Raw genomic sequence first — 15,254 nt, forward strand, 5'->3', positions numbered from 1 at the left:
CATCACTCTCTACAACTTCCTGAAGGGTGGCTGTAGTGAGCTGGGGGTCGGCCTCTTTCTCCGGGCGACAACGGATAGAACAAGAGGACACAGTCTCAAGTTGCGTCAAGCTAGATGTAAGTTAGAAGTAAGAAGGAAATACTTCACAGAAAGAGTGGTCAGAAACTGGAATCATTTACCCAGTGAGGTGGTAGAGGCATCATCCCTTGAAGAATTTAAAAAAAGACTGGATGTGGCACTTGCTGCCATGATCTAGTTGAACAGTTAGAATATCGGCTGGACTAGATGATCTTATAGGTCTCTTCCAGTCTTGAAAATTCTGTGATTCTGTGATTCTATGTGTGTCTGTTACCTAATAGCAGAATTTACCACTGCTGCAAATGTGGGGTTTTCAAATTTACATAGGAGATCTGTCATCTGAAATTCATTTTCTATCTGTACGGGGCAGTATATGAGGAGAAAAAGGTGTCAGCAGTCCTCCTGACTCGAGTATTGCAGTCCATGAGAATTTGCCTTTCTGTGCCTGCAGCACACAGGCTTCACGTCCCGTTTCTCTCTGGGGTGGGTTGGATGCTGCCAGGTGCCCACCCAGGCACTGCCTCACTCCCTTTTCTCACCAGAGTGAGTTCTTCTCACAGGAAGAGGACAAGATGAGAAAGCTCCTGGGTCAAGAAACAGGGAGATTGCTGACCTGTTGTGTCCTGAGCAGAGCAGACATGGTCTGGAGAAAATTTATTGTAGTGTTCTGCCAATTAAAAAGAGAGTAGGACGATAAGAAGCAAAACCAAACCCACTTTCTCCTTTTCCCTGCCTCTCCTTGCTTCTTCCTCGGCTCAATTTTACTCCTTCATCCCCAGCTTCTCTTATCAACTGGACAGTGCCCAGCTCCTTCTGCCAGGAATTTATCATCCTTTGAGGGTTCTCTTAGGTCCTTGTGAAATGCTCCTTTCTTCTAAGAATTCATGTACAGTGGAAAACAAAATCAAATCTTTTAAGAGCATGATTTGACAACAGTGAAAGTGCTTTCCTAATTTTTGGAAGGGGAAGAATGTAATTAAATTGTGTCTCTTGGGTGTCACTGGCTTATCGGAATAATGGAAGCTACAGCACAGAGGAGGCATCACCCGTGAATTGACCAAAACAGTGATAATCATGCATGAGTGTTTGAGGTAACTAGTAAGATTTCTGTGTTTAAAAAATTAGATAGTTGGTGAAGCTCTACTTTTATTCTAGGGTGATGAAAAGACAGTGAAGTTTTCCTCCAACCCTTCTTGCCTGCTCAGCCTAGGAAAGACTGAGGTCAGATACTACGTTAATGTTTATTGACAGAAAAAACCCAACCAGGGTTTTTTTACAACACTGCTTTATGGCCAGCAGATTAATAGCTGTAGTTAGATGTTGTCAATAGGACACAAATTCTGAAACTAAATGCCTAAATGCTAGAGACTGTACTTGTTCTGGGAAAAAACCCAAAACAACCAAGTTTATATTTTGCTAACTTTACCTAGAATTATTAATGAAACAAAATTGTTATTACTTTAAATGACCTAACCCCTAAGTAACCAGCAGCAAGTGAATTTTTAATTGTTAGCTTTAGAAATTGACTTTTCCCCTTCCACTTAAAGCATAGGTAGTGTTGACTAAAAACTATTAATATTCAATATTTTTCCTTCAATAACTGCAGATATCAAACTAATATTATTGCTAGTATTCCAGAGTTATGGCCTGATATTTTCACTTTGGGTAGTGCTTAAGAAGGATTTATTATGAGAGATAGCAAGACTTTATCCCCAGCTTTGTACATTTGTACCTAGAATGGACAGAAGTTCCTGTAGGCAGAGTATGGCAAGGTATAGGTCAGGATATTGCTTGAAATCCCAGTCTTAGGTGGAGGGGCTGAAGGGTAACAGGAACCAAGATGATAGTTTTGACCAGATGCACAGGGGACAATGGAAAAGCACATGCAAAAAAGTGTTGGCAATCTAAAATGCATGTAAAGTTGTTAACCCTCTCCCATCATCATCAGAGACCTCAAGCATGTTTACTCCAAGACATGAGACAAAACACTTCTGTTTTAATCCTGAAATTCATGGTTCATTCATTTTGTGTCTGATGGCAAAAAATAAGAACTGATCCCCAACCATATTAATTTGTTTGTGATATTGTGCAGTAGATTAATGGCTCCATTTTTTATGCTGTGCTATAAAAAAATAATTAGTATTACTGTGCAAAATAGCCCTGTAAAAGGAACCAGTCTTTTGGTGATAATTTTTCTCCTTGATGTAAAGCAGAATATAAATAACATAAATATTATATACACACATTTATGTACATATTCTATATGAATCTTTATGCTGATCAGAACTCATAGGCATTTCATGTTTAAAGTTAATATATATACTAAATGCACTTGAGTCATGTATTTGCAAACATTAATAGAGGATGTGGGACTTATGAGAGGATAATATCTGACGAAATATGGTTGTTATCAGGATGAGTATTATACAGAATTGACTTTTTTTTTCCCTTCATTTACAGAAAAAAAATTGGTTGGTAGAAAAAAATTCCAGACAATTAAAGTAGTTTGTAGAAGTTGAAGGATAAATCACCAAAAGCATGTTCTGAAATTTTCAGGATGTGAGACTGTTTTCATAGTTATGGCTTGATTCAAAATGTTGAATGCTATGTTACAATATTTTGTTTCCCACTCTAGTGAGCATATAAAGTTGGTGACCAAAAGTTTGAATTCTTTCTATGGCTTTTAGTTATGGCTTTCTGCTTTTTTTTGTTTGTTTGTTTTTTGGTTTTTTTTGGTTTTTTTGTTTTTTTGTTTAACTGGATGCTCTTCCCTACAATGAGGAGAGACAAACAGGTGAAACACAACATAGCAATTTTTGAAAGATTTTTTTGTCTGTTGAGACAAATGTTCAGCCAGGTTTTCTAGTACCTGTGACACTACTGCCAGGTAGTGTAGGCTGGTAAGTACAGGGTTTATGTAAATTTACTTAAACAGTTCAGACTGTGGGATGTCTTTGGCTACAGTATCAGCAAAAATATCAAAAAAGTTAGTATTTCCCAAGGACACTATTTCTTTATCAGAGTTTAGCTGCAGTTTATAATTTCCATCACTTAGACACATGCACTCAATATATTTAATATCCATGATGCTATGTGGGGTTGCCCAACTTCAATGTAGAGTTGTGTGGTTTTAATAGAAAAATGCTTCTCTGTGCCTTCTTCTCATTCACTGGAGCTATTTGTTTTGGTTTTTTTTCTTGTTTATGAACTTTTTTACAAGGCATTGTTAGCATAATGAGGAAAAGGTCATGCATTAATAGTAGTACATTCTTTGAAATTAATTCTTTTTCACCTAGTAGAGGTGAAAAAAGAGGCTTTAGAGAAAGGTTGGGTTTTTTGCGTGGACCAAGGCAACATTGCACTGTAAGTTTAATCATACTTTACAATGTCTAAACACCAATTTCAGAGGCAAAATTACCTCAGATATTATTACAATATAATTCAATTCAAGAAGCTGATCATCTGGTTAGGAAAAAAAGTGTTAGGACTTGAGAAGGACAGAATGTACTTTAGATGTTGAAATTCTCATAAATAAGCTGTTTCTTGCATGATGCTAGTTTCATACAGAAACTAACAGAATGCGATCTGTGATGATCATGTATTAATAATGAAGATTAAACAGATGTTCTGCAAAATGGATTTCATGTGAAATGTTAAATTTGTTTAAGGAAAGAAAACAGGGTTAGATCCTCCTATAAATCATAGCTCCACAGAGAACAATAATGTGGATGCTGAAAAATAATTCTGTATCCATGAAGGTAGTTTGGGCATACAGCAGAATAGCACTAACATCTGCTGATCAAAATGTAACATTATTTAATACAATTGAATGTATTTTTACATGATGAAATTGTGAATTATTTAGGTTTTTGCCTTTTTATTCTTTTATGTGCAGTTGTCTTTACTTCTAATTAATTTTTTTAGGCATTGTTGGAAAGAACAATCAGGCAAGGTACTTCTGAAGTCAAGGCTATTTGTAATTTCAAAGTAATTTTTCAACATTTGATGCTGGCTTGTTTTCTCTCGCTTATTCCTTTTTAGAATTTGCCAGACTCTACAGTTCAGATATCTCCAGTTCTCACGGTGTGACTCTTACAGATTGTGCTGACAAATCCTTTTCTTTCTGGTTCTAAAGACAGCTTGGAAGTCTTTGGTTTGGCCCCAGTTAATGAAAAGTTGAATTTGTTAATGGTACATTTAGACTGAAAATGTCTATTTCCACCTCTCTTAAGTGCCTTTTGTGCTGAGATCTGGAAATGGTTTTAATCTGCATAGCTTAACATCATTGCCACTGGATTGTCCTGTAGCTGTTATCGACTCCCATTTATTAGTTGTTGGAAACAAATGCAATTCCTGTAATAACTGAATAAAGAAAGCCCTACAGCTCCTTCCAGCCTATCTCAGTATAATAATTTTGGCTGAAATACAAGATAAATTAGTGCTGATTGAATTTAATTATGGCTGTAGAAGATCCAGTCTGCAAGGGCAGAATGACTGTGCAGGGGAGCCATAGTATCACCACTGTGCCTGGCTTTATGGGGATATTTTATGAATCGTGTATAAAACTGCAAGTATAGTTACAGTAATGGAGATCGCCATGACCTAAAATAAATTTGGATTTATTGTGTTAGGTGGGAAAGAGGAAATTTTACTAAAAGTACCCCAATGAGTCAAAGCACTGCTTAATTGTTTGCTTGGTGGAATTCTACAGATGCGTGTAGAGTGCTATTTTTGCTGTGTCCCCACTCAGCAACTGTACAGGATATGCATGAAATATATAACATTCACCTGCTTAGAGTATTATGGAGATTGTTTCCATTGTATAATGAATGAAAAGTACTGCTTTTCATGATAGAATGTGATAGATTTTTTGCTCCTGAAGAGAAATGTTATCAATTCTGTACAAATTATTTCAGTACAGTTTATAAACTTAAATGCTTTAAACATAGTCATTTAATCATGATGGTATTACAGCAGAGGATTTTGAACGTAGCCTTCTTAAACTTGGGGGCTGGGGAGCCAATAATGCATGCACTGGAGTGCATTCCTCTCTCTTTTCACACAGCCTTGAATTTAGGAGTGGGATGACATTATGGCATTATGCTCTGGTTAACTGTAAACATCCCAGCAGCAGAAGCAAAAGAGCAGGCTTCTGTTGTTTTACTATGAAATACAGTATAATTGAAAGCATTGTTTAAATGAAGATACTTCAGATTGTTTGTTGTCACTGAAGTCCAGATATCCAGAGAGGTTGCCTTCAGTACAGGCACAGACTTGGAAGTGGAAGAGAGTTAAAGTAGGGGGTAGAGTGTGTCTGTCAGAAGGAAAGGAGAGACGTCAACAGATGTAACAATGAAAAAAACCAAACAAAAAAACTCTTGAGATATATCAGTGGTTAACAGTTTTAAAAGTAGGCTTTAACTAGATGCACTTGAGACCTTCTGTATGGCTTTGTGAAAAATTCTCAGGCTAAACCAGTGGAATCACACGCCCACACTGCCACCCACAAGGTTTATTTTTAGCTTGCTTCTCTGTCACCTTCTCTGTATCTTGGGTAGTATGCATTAAACTTTCCCCTATTGTACTGGAGATTTCTTCAAACCTTGCAACTCTTTAGTGTTTTAGTGTTGTGTGGTTTTTACTTATGTTTTTGTTAAATAGAATTTAACAAATGTTTCCTGTCTGCACAAACCCCTCAGTTGTTATGAAACATGCACAGTAAGTAACTGTATTTCCCCTAGGTGTATTCCCTTTAGTCTGAGATCCATATATTCATGATTGCTTTTTGTGATCTCGTCACAATTGTTAGGTTCCCCAGTGGTTGCAGGATTAGAGAGTAAATTTAAATGCCACTTCAAATAAGCGGTTGTTTATCATCCCATTAGTTTATGTGCATGCCTTTTTCTTTTCTTTTGAAGAACAAGAGCAATTCTATATAAACAGAACATTAGAATCCCGGTGGAAGAATGACTTGGATTCTGGTGGACTGAATCATTTTAAGTGCGTAGACCAGCAATAGGGCAGTGGTATTTTATACCAGGAGAGTCCTGTCAGTGGAATCTGTCTAAGCAAAGATGTATGTTAACTTGTAAGTAGCTGCAAACTTTTTTACATAAACTGTCTCTTCATAACTTTTATCTGCTAACAATATTGTCTCCTTGAAGCACCAGAATAGTACTGATCTAATGGGCTATATAACATGTTGAGGTAAAGAAGATGCTTTGTATGGATTGAATTCTGTGATCATCAGATGAGCTGATAATTTCAGTTTTCTTCCTATTGTGATTCTTCTTCCCCAAAATAAACATACAGATTAGCTCAAATGCAAGAGGGTGTCATTCATAGCCATTCCAAAAGTGCACAGAGGAAATGCATTCTAAGTGATGGTCCATGTTTTCAGGGCCAGACTGCTCTCTACCAGTGCTGCATTAAAAGGCAGTTGTGGCCAGCTGTGCTGTTTGTGACCCATTTGTGTTACAAATCATCGGTGAGCTGCACTCTCACTCTTAGATCTGCAGTAAAATTCCCCCTTCCTGATGGCTGCCCGAGCCCTGGCTGCCCATCCATAGAGAAGCTTTTGTAAGCATTCTATCCCACCCTATAAAATTAACAGGCAGTGTTAAACCCTTTGGCTCCTTAACAGAGAATGCCTATGTCTACACTCCCTTAGCAAAGGCACTGCTAAACAAACCACACTGTCCTCATCCTCAAAATGTTACAAATTGCTCCGGATCACGAGTAACTGCATTGTGCATCCGAGCACGCCTTGAGTTCTTTGAGTACTGTAATTGGATTAGCAAAACTCAGGCTTGATTAATTAATCACTGTAATCAGGTTACTAAACAATTCACCATCATTTTGATAACTCGGCTCTGAGGGAATGACTAATGGCTTCTTAGGAAGGATTAAAGAACAGCTGACCCTGCTTTGGGCAGGAGATTGGAGCAGGTGATCTGCTGAGATCCCTTTGAACTTGAATTATTCTATGGTTTTATGAAAAATTATTAGCAGAGCAGATCTTCACATGGCATGGTTGAGAAGACTTCCATAGAAACAACAAGCCCAGGTAATTTCACACTTACCCTGAATTTTTTTATGCCACTAATGACTTTTTAAATTTTTTTAACAAGCAACTTTTCATTGTCATCCTGCTAAAAATGCCTTTCACTTGGGGTCTTAATTTATCCTATAAATATTAGTTGTTTTTCAAGATTCTTTGTAATATTGCAAAGTACCATAGACTCCAGTCATAATAAGCTTGGAAGACAATTCAGGAGTTTTAAACTTCAGCTCCAGCTATAATCAGTGAACTACACTCATCAGTGAACACCCATCATACTGATTTTCTCTGCATCAGGATATGTGTGCTGCTCACCACATTTTGTGTAAATAAACATTTATTCAAAATTAGATGTATATTCATTAAAAAAAAAAGGAGTTTATGCCTCAGACAGAGCAACTGTTTCAAATGTGAAAACTACATAACTCTGTCACACACTGTGACATTCAGTGTAGTACTTCATGATGTGCAACATTGGCATACATGAAAGCTCTGGGGGAAAAAATGTGCAGGAGAAGAGCAATGACATACTCCTTACATTCTGCTTGTGCTAGTTTTGTATTTTCTGTCTCAAAATATTTCAGGCCTAAAAATATTTTGATGTTTGAAACACACAATGTGTCACAAGAACAGCCTAAGGAAGAAGATTCAAAGGCAAAGACAGAAGGATCATTCTTTGTTTGTCCTTTGTATTTATCAGCATCTTTGCCTTGTTCTGTCTGCCAGCAAGTTATGGGTAAAATAGAGTCAAGGTGAAATGAAGTTTTTGTGAGGCCAGCTGTCATCCAAACCAGGATCATCTTCTGTAAATTATTATGAGACTTAGATATCCTATTGTAATACCTTGTTAGGAGCAGCTGAGCCATCCAAATGGCTTTTATGTTACTGTCTAACAGCTCACAGTTCAACCTTAATTTTTGACCCTTTGAGTCTGAAAAAGCTAAAGTTTACTGACTGTGGGAAATGCATCAGGGATTTCCTAGTCTGGTAGTTATTTGTTAACTTGATTCTTAATGAAATTTACTTTCAGCTGTTACTTTCATCCACTTTGAATCCACACTATGGCTGACTCCCAGCGCAGATGCAGTTGCCTTTGTCCTCATCAATTCTATACAGTGAAAACTGCAGAGTTTTTCCCCAAGGGATGTGCACATCCCTTTATCATATTGTTTATTCCTAAACATGTTTGAGTGGGTTTTTTGTTTGGTTTTGTGCAGAGTAACTGACATGAAGCAAGTCTGTGTTGCAGTCCAATAAAGTTTTGGTGTTGAAGCAAGAGGGCAAGGGCAGGTGTTACCTGCTGTTAACGTCGGGTTATTAAAATTATTAGAGAGATGTCTCTGCCCAAATTAAGGAGCAGGCACAACCATATGCTGAAGTCAATAGTATGGATTTTTATTTAACAGCCAGTGTGAGGGAGAGCTAGGAAGAAATAGGAAAAGAGAGGAGGAGAGAGAAAAGAGAGTGACAGAGAGATTAAGTAGAAAAGATATCATCACTCTATGGATCCTGATGGGATTTTGTTGGTCCTCTTTTTCTGGTCTTCTCAGTGCTGAGAACCTCATTTTTATCCAAGTGCCAGTTGCAGTCTGGAGCCAGTGAAGGAAGCTGAGGAAACACAGAGCCCACTGGGTTTCATGTTCACTCAGGTTCAGGTGGGAATGCCCAGGTACCTCCCTGGGGCAGGGAGTGTTATGCTGGATGATGGAACACTTCTCATCTCCCGCTGTGGAAGGGCCTCAGTCCCTGAAGTCTCTGGTGCCAGGAGTGTGGCTGCCAGACTGGCTCCTGGGTGGTCAGACAGGAAAGGCTCCTTCACACCACCTGTGCATGAAGGGGGTCAAATGAGGTGGAATCTTTCTCATCCTGCATGTGGGAAATAGAGTCTGAAGCAAAACTGCCTGAGAGCAAGGGGGTTAACTTATTTGTAAAAAACAGTTTGTGAGTGTAAGTAATCAGACAACCATGACTCAGGAGAACTCAGATTTTCAGTCATGATTTAAAATCTGAGCTTCCTAATATACTGAAACCCCAATGAGATTCCCAAGCTCAGCTGAATGTGTCTTGAAAATTTAAATGGGTAAATGTGTAGGAGAGAAATAGATGGTCTTTTTGACCCAGTGTAAAAAAAAATCTAAAAAATCAGGCTCTTTTCTGAAGATGTTAGAGAAGAGAACGTAATAGGACATTTTTTTATTTCCATTGGCCAATACAGCACATAGAGTAGGAGAAAAAACTAGGGAATGGGAAGAAAAAGTGACAGTACGTTTCTCTTCCCATATAAAGCCTGAATATTTTTCTTTCACACCTTATTTAAACATGACCCTTTTTTCCTGATTTGTCCTTAAAAAACCACACAATGCAAACAATGAGATTAGCTTCTATTAAGGAAAACTTAGATTTTAATAGCTTATTTAAAACACTGTATTACTCTTTAAATATCCTCTTGCTATTTAAAAGAAAATACAGTGTCACTAGAAGCATTGCCTTGTGCTTTTCTCACAGCATCTCTAAAACTCCTGCTGCTTTAATCAATCCTGTTTCACTAACTTCTTTATAGTACATTGTTGGGTTTTGCTGCCTAGAAACATCTGAGGAGAAAAAACATGTAAAAATAATGCTTTTGGATGTTTCCTGCCCTCTTGCTTACTAAAGCTAAAAGCAATGTGAGAATATGTGGTATACTTGAAAGATGATTGTTTTTTTTTGTTTGGTTTTTTTTTTTTCATTTTCCTCTTCCATTTTATTTGGTTTTTAGTAGTTAGTAAAGACTATTTAGTAGTAATAGAAAATGGTCTCACCTGAAATATGAAATATAATGAAATATACTCTACAAGAGTTACACATCTTTTCCTGTAATAACATTTTTCTTAGTTCTAAATATTGTTTCATATATCATATTTGTTGTCATTTGAGTCTTGGAAAGTTAACTTGTACATTTATTTCTATGGTGAAAGTGCTGAGACATAAAGAGATATAAATCTCCTAGATGTTTTCTGGTCTTTGAGGGGATGGGAAAGAAGAAGTAGAAATGTGGAAAACATAATTTACATTGTACATAGAAGTATGCATTTTTAAAAGTGTTTATATTCCCTTCCTAGGGAATTAATTATGTCTGTTCCATTGAGAACGCTCGTCAACTTAAAGCTCTTTAAGTTTTATAGTCAAGTAATTAACAAAAGACTTGGAATCTGTCATCTCTGTTAACAGTTTTCTGATGGATGTTACTTAGTGTAAAACCACCCTGTGCCACTCCTCCCTGTTCACTGCTGCAGGGATTTGCCCACCTTGCAATCAAAGCCAGGAGCACAGCTGGCTCCTCGAACAGCAGAGCAGCATTTGTGGCAATGTGGACATTGTACATAACTGGTGACAGCACAGCAGTTGAGCTTCATCTTCCCTGAGGGATGGCAGGGGAAGAAGGGGCTCTCTGAGTCCCTCTGTGCTCTGACTTACTTCGGGAGCAAGAGCTCCTTTACAAGGTGGGTACAGCTGTGTCAAGGGGAGATGGCGGAAGCACCTCAGCTAATGGCTCACACCTGGCTTTGATCAGGGGGGAGGAGCCTTTGGGATAAAGTTTGGGGAGTTTTTGTGGTGACTTCTCAGTGAGGACACAGTTTTTGCTGGTGTAGAAGGGAGGAAGGAGTAATGTGGATCCTTCTCTGAGTCAGCTCACCTCTGGGAGTGTCGTCACAACTTATTTATGGTAAGTGAGTTTTATTCCCAGATGCTGTTTATTTTATTGTCTGAGGGGTGAGTTCTTTGGTGAAGGCTGCAAATGGAGCCAAGCCTTGGGGACAAAAAGAAAGCAGCTGTTTTTTTTTCCAAGTCTTGGTTCAGCGTATAACCCCATTTTTCCCCTAGTAAAAGATTTTATACTACCCACTTTATGTACATACAAGTGAAAATGGAAGCTACCACTACCAAAAGCGCTGGCTGTTGTATTAGCATGTATTGACACCATTGTACATGTTTAGTGGAGTTATTTCGGTCGCTCCAAAGGGTTTCTTTAAATGAGTTTTTGATATGCAGCTTACTGACCTCTTTGTTGTAAGATGTGAGCTTAGTTCCTGGATAGATTTAACATAGTTTCATCCTTAGTTGTATTATTATTTATGAAGGCAAAATAAGTCCTAGTGGAACAGGAGCTGTTGATTTATGCCAAGGCCGTGTAAAGCACTCCAGCCATTGCTCCATAATCTGTGTGACTAAAATGCTCTTTTGATGGAATCTGAACACTTTGTGAATGGCACAAGTGGTGTTTAAGGAGTATGGAGGTGCTTTCACAAAAGATATATTTGCCCTTGGCAATTTGAAATGCTATTTAAGCCAAGCATTTTTGGTTTTTCCTGCTATTATTTCCCTTGCCTTCTCCGCCTCTGCCAGACACGTTGTTTAGATGCCAAATCTGCCATTTGTGCCCATCCTCTGACTGTATAATTTACCTCAGCAGTATAATTAAAATCACTACCTAGATTACAGCTGACGTAAGTTCTTACCCAAGGCTCTTTGTGTCAGTCTGGCTTTTTCTCTCTTTTTTTTTTTTTTAAGTGCCCTCAAAAGAGACCTCTTGTGTTTTGTTCTAGGTATTCAAATTGAGTCCACGAATTTTGACTGCATTTTTGTATTTTCCAAGAATTTTTAAAGTTAAGAATGACTTCTTCATTACTCTTTATATGAACCACAGCTACCTAAATGAGCCAGTTTGGTACTATTTTCAATCCCAGGTTAGTTGTATTATCCAGACTTGGTCTTATGACTTGCACAGGCAAGTAGGGTGATGCTAGGAAAGTGCTTTGGAGTTAAACCAGTGCCCTTTTGGTCTAACTTTTCTGTTTTGTTATGTTGTGATGAGCCCCTAGTACACTTGGTGATCCTTTTAAATCATGTGTGAAAATGCTGCCTTTTTTCCTACAGGGTATTTGAAAAGCCGAGTACCAAATACCTGTTCCCAGAGCTGTTCAGTGAGAGTAATGTCTCAGCTTAATGAGACATTTTAGTTGCAAGAATTGTTGGCCTGAAATTCAATTCTATTTTCCTGCAACATGTCCTCAGGAAACTCTTGGCTCAAAACGGCAGTTTTATATGCAAAATTTGCAAAATCAAGAAATTTGCCAACAGAGATCCAGTTGGATTAAGAAGAGAGTTAAACTAAATTAATGTGCAGTGAGGTTGATTTTACTTGATGATACCTTGCATGTAGCATCTATTGTCTTATAAGAATGAAAAATCTGTTCTAGCTGGGACTTTGAAATACCTTTTTCAGAATTAAATTGTAGTTTTGCCTATATTTGCTTCAGTCTCTTGCAATTTTTTTTGTTAACATATATTTATCTTTTGTTCTTTTCACTGCTCTGTGCAGAAGAAAGTCACAATTACATGTCTATCAGGTTTTTATTAGAATGATTTTTCTGTTTAATCAATGCAATTTTGCTTTTGGTAATGATGCTGAGCTTTTGATTGCTTTTGATAAAGCTTACTGGAAATCAGTTTGCTTCATTGCTTCCCAGCAGAAGACCAGGAAATAAATACTGTGCTAAAAAACCAAAAAGATGGTTCTCACAGTCACTGCAAGAGGTCTTTGCTCTTTGGGGAAAATTTACTCTGAGTAGAGCCCCAGCTTAGAAAATAAGAGGTCCTAACTAATATATAAGCAAGCTCATTGTTTTGGAATGAAAAGGAGACTTTTGGTCTAATTTTTACCTCTTTTTGCATCTAATTCAGCAGTGTTTTAGCAACTAGCTAATTGTAAGGGCATGAACAGCCCAACTGATGTTTAATCAAAGCCTTAAACTACAGGGTAATGAGCTTGGCCTTTTATTTCTTTTGAGGAAAGGAACATTGGTGTTTGGGCCAGCAAAAGAATTATATTTATTTTCTAAGGAATTCTGAGCATATCTATTTATTCCAGGAGAATATTGATGAGAATTACATTTGTTGCTTTGGAGCAGGAGTTGCTACCAGAGAGTAATTTTTGGTGTTAGAAATGGTAACATGTTGTGGAAGTGATTCAGGGAATAATGGTTGTTAGTATACGTTTACTTAATTCCTTTTCACCAAGCCAACTCAATGCTATCATGACATCTCTTAGCTACCACACTTCAGTCTCCTTTTAATGCAAGGTTTATGCCAGGTAAATGCCATCTTTTGATTTCTGATGGGATAGTTTTCAGCAAGTGTCTGAAAGGATGTGTTTGAATTTTGGGTTTCTTTGGAGGTGTTTTATTGTAGTTTTGTATGTTTGTTGTGGTGGGGTATTTTTTTCCCCCTTTGGGATGTGGTGATCCCTTGGATGATTTCTTGAAAAATAAGCCTTCCAGGAGAGCAGGAACAAGGAGTGTATTTTAAGTCAATAAGAATATCATGTCATGTAAGGCAGTACATTTGTGTATTGGTGGAGGGGTATGTTCCGTGCTTTGCTGCAGGCAAGCCAGTGTCAGGACAAGGCATTCAGTTATACTTCTGTGAACTATACTGTTTTGGTGATGAATTACTGGCTGCATATGGAATATTTTTTCTTTGTTTGCCGTTGTGGGAATTCATGTATATCTAATGTATAACTAACCTTAAAGCATGGGCAAAAAAGCCCCATGCCAAATTATTTTTGTATGTTTCAGGCATAACTCATGTCAGTGATAATTAAAGTTTGAGAGCAACCTTAGTTTTTTTGCACCTGAAAAATGAGGGTTATGTTGTCTTCCTGCAGAATATCCACATATGTGCTCTGGGCAATTCTTGAATGTAGTATTTGCTTCTGTAGTATAGCAAGCAGCTCTAGGAAAATCACTGCTGTAGCAGCTGGAGCTAAATGTTCAGCTAAATGCTTTTAGATAAAATGAGCATTTCAAAATTTGCTTCCTGTCTTGTCATTCCTGTGATCTTTCCTGTCTCCCATAAGAAATAAGCGACACAGTTTGGGGTGAAATAACTCTATTTAAATGAATTGTTTTTCTTTAGAATAAGTGCTGTTTAATTGCACTTTCAAGTAGGAGATATATTGGTGTGTTAGACTGTTTATTTCCTGAGAGTGACCAAGCCATGGAGCCATGCGAGAGTTAGCAGGTTATTTAAACCACTGCTTGTATTTGCTGATGATTCAGATGTTTCTGTTCTTCATACAACATCAATGATGCTTTTTGCTAAATTGCCTCTCCAAACTAAATAATGCTAGAGAAAGGAGCAAATTTCTTCTCCTAATTTGATGATACCATAGTCAAATACATTAGTCCTCAAATCAGTTGTTCAGACATTTGAAAAGGCAGCTTCATTAGCAGTACAAGGGTTATATAAATAATCACACAGAAATTATTTTCTTGCTGTTCTAAGGAGTTTCTTTGTGTTTATGACTTAGAGTTGCAGAGTCACTCAGGTTGGAAGAGATCTCAGGAGGTATTTAGCCTGCTCAAGGCAGAGCCACCATTAAGTTAAGACCATTGCTGTGTGAAGCTGTAAAGTCTCTGAGGATGGAGATTCCACAACCTCTCTGGATTCTGAAGCTTGGTTATCCTCATGGTGAAACCTCCCCTGTCCACTCCCCTTCATCCAGTTGCAAGCACCTATTTATGGAAGGGTGGGTGTGTCTCAACCTTCCACTGTGCACCACCATGAATAACCTGGCTCTGTTTGCTCAGCAGCCTCCCTGTAGTACTGGGGCTCTGCTGCTGAGCCCCCTGGAGCCTTCTTTTCTTCAAGGCTGAACAAATCCTATATTCTCAAATCCTGCTTTCCCCAGCCGCTGACCATCCTGGATGCCTTCCAGTGGATTCACTTGAGTTCCCTGCAGTTTTTCCTGTCACAGCCCACGAGGCTATTTGCCTTGATTTATTCAGAGTCCCATGCTGGCTCATCTTTAGCCAAGCATCCACAAGAGCCCCTCTATCCTTGTCCACAGAACTCCTAACCAGGTGCTCCAGGCCTAGTGGTGGAAAAGGTCAGTCCCTGCAGGGCTTGATTAAGCATTGCTGAATTGTGGGGTTCCTCATGCTGTATTTATCTAGGTAACAATAGTACCTTGTTTAATTAATTTGTACTTTGTGGTACAGTCACTTGCTATCCAATTTGACAAAAGAAAAACGTCATAATAAAGTGGACTAGAAGTCTTAAGTTGTTACGCAAT

The 15,254-nt window shown here is 38.1% G+C and overlaps 1 protein-coding gene and 1 long non-coding RNA gene across 3 annotated transcripts in view; both read left to right on the forward strand.

Moving 5' to 3' along the window:
- GRID2 (glutamate ionotropic receptor delta type subunit 2) overlaps positions 1 to 15,254 on the forward strand; it is a 677,499-nt gene that overhangs the window by 53,433 nt on the left and 608,812 nt on the right. The gene's annotated exons all lie outside the window — the stretch shown is intronic.
- The window catches only part of LOC132072832 (uncharacterized), a 42,993-nt gene continuing 38,487 nt past the window's right edge, over positions 10,749 to 15,254 (forward strand). Inside the window, exons 1-2 of the long non-coding RNA XR_009418406.1 lie at positions 10,749 to 10,844; positions 11,725 to 11,865. This is a non-coding gene — a long non-coding RNA (uncharacterized LOC132072832). The remainder of the gene's footprint in view (positions 10,845 to 11,724; positions 11,866 to 15,254) is intronic.

This window comes from Ammospiza nelsoni, chromosome 4 (genome assembly GCF_027579445.1).
Source record: "Ammospiza nelsoni isolate bAmmNel1 chromosome 4, bAmmNel1.pri, whole genome shotgun sequence".
Lineage (NCBI taxonomy): Eukaryota > Metazoa > Chordata > Aves > Passeriformes > Passerellidae > Ammospiza > Ammospiza nelsoni.